We start from the raw sequence: 6055 nt of genomic DNA, 5'->3' as shown, positions 1-6055 counted from the left end.
ATTGTAATTTATTTGAATCGTGCCTTAAAATGTACTAGGGACACTTCTACAAGGAAAAATAAATAAACAACTACCTGTTCCAAATCCCAACTAAAACTTAAAAATGTGTATGTGTGTATATATGTTAAGGATTCATATTCATCATCATTTGTCACAAGGTAAAAGTATTTAATTCAACGTTAAAATTTAGCACTCAAATGAAGAGAGGAGAAAAACCAAAGATCTGAGCAAAAGACAAATACTGTACTGTATTTATTAAATGAGAATGATATAAAAATCAGCAGTGAAAAGCAAATGGCCTTTAAGTAATATTGTCTAGATTCAGTTTGCAGGCTTTTGTTCTTGTAGATGTTGCTGGTGTGACAAAGCGTCTCTCTGTTTTTACCTCCTGTGGGGAATATAATCACAATTATCAAGCCTGAAATGGTAAGTGCATTGACCCTGAGAAAATGGCAAGATCTAAAGGGTGAAAAGCCCTGTGCAATATTAGACATGGAGTCAAGGAAATCTAAATATTGGAGGAAGTGGATGTGTCAATAGTTTAGGGCAAGATGGAGCAGATAAAATATGCAAATTAACCAGCATGTAATTCAGGTGAATTGTTTGCTGTGGTGAATGGAGTGTCATCATAAATGTGCTCCTTGAACCATCTGACCACCAAATTTCTGTACAGCTTTACCTAGGAGCAGGTTGCACTGAATTTACTTCAAAGTGCAGTTGTTCAGTCTGCTCAGTTTTGAAATGAATAAAAAACCTAGCCAGGTATAACAACAGTATACTATTTAAATACAAAGCAAATTGTCAGGGAGGGGAAATGGTAGCTTCCAAAGACAGGCAATGCCTGATGTGGTGGGAGCATTCAAGCTGCAATTTACCCCACCGAGAGTCTGAAGTGGTTCAGTCCAGGAGCAGCCATTACACATTATACTTCTGAATATAATTTATATCCAAGACATTTGAATTATCTCCTACACACTAACGTGGTTCTTTACCAATGGGAAATATGCCTCTTCTGCCATATAGATAAAAAATATTAAAGGGGGGTAAGTGGGACAATACTAAAACTATAAAGGAATCCTTCTCCTGAAGGTGATATTGAAAGGAAAAGAGTTTTAAAAGGATAGAAGAAGAAGAGGAGTTTGGATTTGATATCCCGCCTTTCACTCCCTTTTTAAGGAGTCTCAAAGCGGCTAACATTCTCCTTTCCCTTCCTCCCCCACAACAAACACTCTGTGAGGTGAGTGGGGCTGAGAGACTTCAAAGAAGTGTGACTGGCCCAAGGTCACCCAGCAGCTGCATGTGGAGGAGCGGAGACGCGAACCCGGTTCACCAGATTACAAGACTACCGCTCTTAACCACTACACCACACTGGATAATTCTTAGTTCTGTATAATGTACAAGAGAAGAGCCATAGTTCAGTAGTGAAGCAAGCTAAACACACAAGAGCCATAACAAGGTCATAGCCTATTTAAGCATTGCTTCAAAAATCTTCATAGGGAGCAATTCATAAATGAAAATAAGGTTATAAGCAGCAACAATATTCTAGAAGAAAATAACACTTGCTAGGACTGATTCATGCTTCTTCTGTGTCTGATAAATCTTTTCAGCTCTCTAGATTTTTGTAAATATTGTATGCATATTTTGTATTATTTATAAATATTGTATGCATATTTTGTAAATATTGTATGCATATTTTGTGTGGACAAAAATCTAAAGGTAGTCTAGAAAATGTTTTTGATTGAAGTTTGTTCTTGAGAGGAAGACCTGTTTCTTTTTTTAAGGGAGCACTCAGGTCAATTTTAATGTTAGGCAGAAGGGAGATGGGGTTAGGGTTAGGGTGTGTAGAGGGGAGTAGCTTCTCTTCTGAAGCAGCAGAAGAGTTAACTGAGTTACTTCCACAGAAGAGATCTTTAGAGCTGCTGAGGCATTGTATTTCCACAAGGAGCTAGAAGCAGAATTCAACCAGATTCCACAGAGCACTTTATTGCTATCCAGTAATGTCCTTCCTTATGGCCAGGATCCTCCCTCGATGCTCAGCAAAGGTCCCACAACCATTTATCATTAATACCCAAGCCAGCATCAACAGGAAGCAATAAAACTGACTGGACCCTCAAGTAAATAACTATTAATTGAAGTTTCCTGGAAGCTTTGTGACTCTAAAGGCTGCAGGTGGCTATCACCGCCAGCATTTTTCAAAAAAATAAATCACAAGCTGTTTGCTTTGCATTATCTGATGAACTGATGAAAGTGAGATGCATCGGTAGATTGATGTTTACTGGAATCCCCTCGCCAAAATCTATGTTCTTTTTTATTTCCCTGCTTCAGTAATTAGTCAAATGATGTTAGTGCATTTCTCCTCAAAGCTATATTCACCTTTATGCCATTTGCATGCTAATTTACCAGAAAGCTAGCAAGGTATTTGCATGTTTTTCCATCTAATTTGCCATCAGTACCATTTATAGCAGGTGCAACACTAATAAGCAACTCAAGTAATCAGCATAGGTAGAGAAGCCTCTGAGTTTCATAAAACATTAGTGGCTGGCCGCTCCTTTGTGCACTCCAACCCTGTTAATGCTACTTTGGAGATGATGATGAAGAAGAAGAAGAAGAGGAGGAGGAGGAGGAAGAAAGAGAAAACTGAAGTCAGTGGAAATGGCAGATTTGGGCATTAGCATTGGTGGCATTGGGAAGAAGTACAGTGGTACCTCGGGTTACATACGCTTCAGGTTACAGACTCTGCTAACCCAGAAATATTACATTGGGTTAAGAACTTTGCTTCAGGATGAGAACAGAAATCGTGCTCCAGCGGCGTGGCAGCAGCAGGAGGCCCCATTAGCTAAAGTGGTGCTTCAGGTTAAGAACAGTTTCAGGTTAAGAATGGACCTCCGGAACAAATTAAGTACTTAACCCGAGGTACCACTGTATAAAGCATGTTCTTTTGTGCATTAGTTAATAATAGCCAACAGTACTAACTGTTCACAAACTTGTCCTAGCCCAGGTACCTAGAATTAAGTTCTGTTACTTCAGTGACATGTAAGGGAGGATGTTGTTAAGTGAGTGACCTGGGAAACTTTCTTCACTACCCAGTTAACAAGAGCAGAAAGGGCTGGAGGAGGAGGTCCATACCCAAGCAGCAGAGCACATGCTTTGCACATAGAAGGTGCCACATTTAATTCCCAGCATCTCCACATACGGCTAGGAAGGCTCTTTCTTGGAAAACTGCTCCCAGTCTGTGCCAGCAGTATTGAATTAGATGGGCCTATGGTCTGTCCAGGGCCCCATTTGCACTACACATTTAAAGCAGTATCATCCCACTTTGAGCTTCCCCCAGAGAATCCTGGGAACTATAGCTTGTGGTGCTGAAAGTTGTCAGGAGACCTCTTTTCCACCCACAGAGCTGCAATCCCCAGAGTTCGGAAGAGAGACTGATTGCTAAACCGAGCTGGAAATGTGAGCTGTTTGTTCCAACTGTTGAGTGAGCAGCTGAATACCCATCTTATGACTGGTGCCCCCACACCTAATATCCAAAGGTGGATTTAGGGGAGCACATCGGGTTTGGTCACACCGGGTGCAGAGCTTCTGGGGTGCAACTGCAGGCACTGCAACTATGATGTCCTACGGGAGCCGATTTGTGGGGGGTGCTGGCTTTTGGCAATGCACAGGACACCACTGAAATTTGAGACAGACGCCAAGATCTGCCACTGGGCAGGCCCCTGCGTGGACCACGCTGTGCTTGGTTGGAGGCCTGAGATCCAAACACTCACTCACGGATCCATTGATCCAAGGGTATCATTATTCAGATACCTTCAGAGAAGATGCAGCTATACCACTGTACTCTCACACCACAATCGTGCAGCTTATGACTTGTTTGTGTGGTCCCCCCCAGAAGGTAAGCAACAAAGAGACATAGTTCAACCCACTGGATAATTTCTCCAGCAATAAAGTAAGGCTCAGGTGCTTCATAACACAATACAAGGCCAGGACAGTGTGGGGAATCTTTGCTGGTCCCAAGCACTCCATCCTCCTCATGTGGGTTTGGACCTGAAAGACCCAGCAAAAGTATGGGTAAGTTGTAAGCAAGTGAAACTTGTGACACTTCACAACAGCATTCCTGACCATGGGGCACTGCTGTTAATGCAGGCATGTCCAAAGTCCATTTCAGGGGTCTAATCCAGCCCGCCGGTCGGTTTAATCTGGCCCCTGTGGCAGTTTATTTCCTGGGGTAGGGTAAAATCCCAAAAAAACCTCAACAGCTTCAATCCCCCCAAAAAAGGTTAACAACTTTGGTCGGCCTTCACGGCCCTTCACTTCATCAAATCTGGCCCGCTTTGGGGGAAATATTGGACACCACTGTGTTAAGGCATCAGCCATCAGCCTTGGCTTCAAGCTTTCAGGCCTTCTGACGCTTGAGCCAATGTGAGATAGCCTTAATTCTGTTCTTAAACTAACAGATATATATATATATATATATATATATATATATATATATATAGGTTTGGAATCAGACAGAGGCAGCTGAACTTAGGTCCCCTTGAAATAACGGAGACAAGTACTGTAAGTCAGGACTTTTAAGTCCTGTTGATTTCAATAACAATCGAAGTAACTTAGCCTGAATCCAATCCATAATTTATATTTTTGTTTGCAATATGTGTACATACTGAAACACAAACACACTCACATATACGTTTCTATCCATGGAAGGGCGTGTTCTGTTATCGCAAGTGGAGAGCCCCAGGGTTCATGACCTACTTTGCTTGCCACTCAGTCCATTAGTAACACACTTTCAGGCATGCAGTGATGTCAGAGCTGTCAAGATCAATTAAAAACCTGTCCAATCCTTGCTGTCACATTAGCTTCAAGTCATTTCTGTCTCCTGTGTTTGTGTGTGTTTAAGTGCGTTTCCTGTCAGATTTTGTAGTTTTGAAAAATCTGACAGATGCTGTGCAGAACAGTTCTATAAACAGGACTTCAGACAACCTTTGCCAGGAGGAAGCATGTTTTCCAGATCAAAGCCAGTGTTTTAATTTTACACAAAAATGCCGTCCTTCCTTCTCCCTGTACTACCTAGATGCAGAAGATTTAGCAAAATGGTAGAAAGTGAAACTCTTAACTGGAAATGGAGAATCTACTCTAAGGAAAGTGGGTATCTTTTCCCTCTGGAACCTGGTCTGGCCCTACAATTAGGCAGAGTGAGGCAGCCCAGTCAGGCAGCAGATGCTGGGAGGGGGCAGGGGAGAGAGCAAGGAGTGGTGGCAAAGTCTTGGAGGGCAGAGCTATGTGTACCATATGTGTACCATATGTGTACCTGCACCCCTAAGCTAGCCCTGTTGCCCTCAGGTGCAGTGGAGGACACTGTTGCTCACTTCAGTGTTGAAGTAAGGTTCAATTGCCAGTTTGGTTGGCTTCTGTATGTTGAATGGAGGGAGCCATCTTGTATTTCATCTTGCCTTTTACCTCAGGCTGTAAAATGGCTTGAACTGGCTCTGTCTGGAACCCTCCCATGCTCTTCTCAGAAAGTCAGCAATGTGTTGAAGTAATGGCTCTTATGGCTCAAAGTTGGACTGCCCAGAACTGCTTTTGAACCATATTTTCCAGTTCTTGAACCCATGGAGAGACCCTTTGTGGGTTTAGGTGGCACAACAGTGTCAAGGTCTCGACAGGTCTTGCTTTCCTTTTTGTCACAGGTCGCTGCAGTAGGAAATAGTGCGTCTGCCCAAATGAATATAATCGTGAACCTGGCCAAATGGATCAAAACTGCATATCAGAATGAAGGACATGATTAAACTATAGTATAGAACATGCTGCCACAAGCTGTAGTGATGGACGCCAAGTTGTACAGCTTCCAAAGGGGATTAGATAGATTCATAGAGGATAACGCTATTAGTGGCTATATGTTCTGGCCAGTCTCAGAGGCCCCATGCTTCTGGAAAACAGTTGCTGGACTTCATAAGAAGAAGAGTGCTGCTCATGCCGTGCTTGTGGGTTTCCCATAAGCATCTGGGTGGCGACTGTGAGAACAGAATGTTGAGCAGGGTTCTTCTTAGGTTCTTACAAA

The 6055-nt window shown here is 42.6% G+C and overlaps 1 long non-coding RNA gene across 1 annotated transcript; it reads right to left on the bottom strand.

Moving 5' to 3' along the window:
- Positions 1-222: 222 nt before the first annotated feature.
- On the bottom strand, positions 223-5575 carry LOC309340111. The gene is made up of 3 exons (XR_014155803.1): positions 5455-5575; positions 3921-4041; positions 223-388 (listed from the first exon to the last, which is right to left on the bottom strand). It is a non-coding gene; the product is annotated as an uncharacterized lncRNA (long non-coding RNA).
- Positions 5576-6055: the final 480 nt, after the last annotated feature.

This window comes from Podarcis erhardii (assembly GCF_964252035.2).
Source record: "Podarcis erhardii genome assembly, chromosome: 4".
Classification (NCBI taxonomy): domain Eukaryota; kingdom Metazoa; phylum Chordata; class Lepidosauria; order Squamata; family Lacertidae; genus Podarcis; species Podarcis erhardii.
The sequence above is the reverse complement of the archived record's forward strand: the minus strand, read 5'-3'. Positions and strand labels throughout refer to the sequence as shown.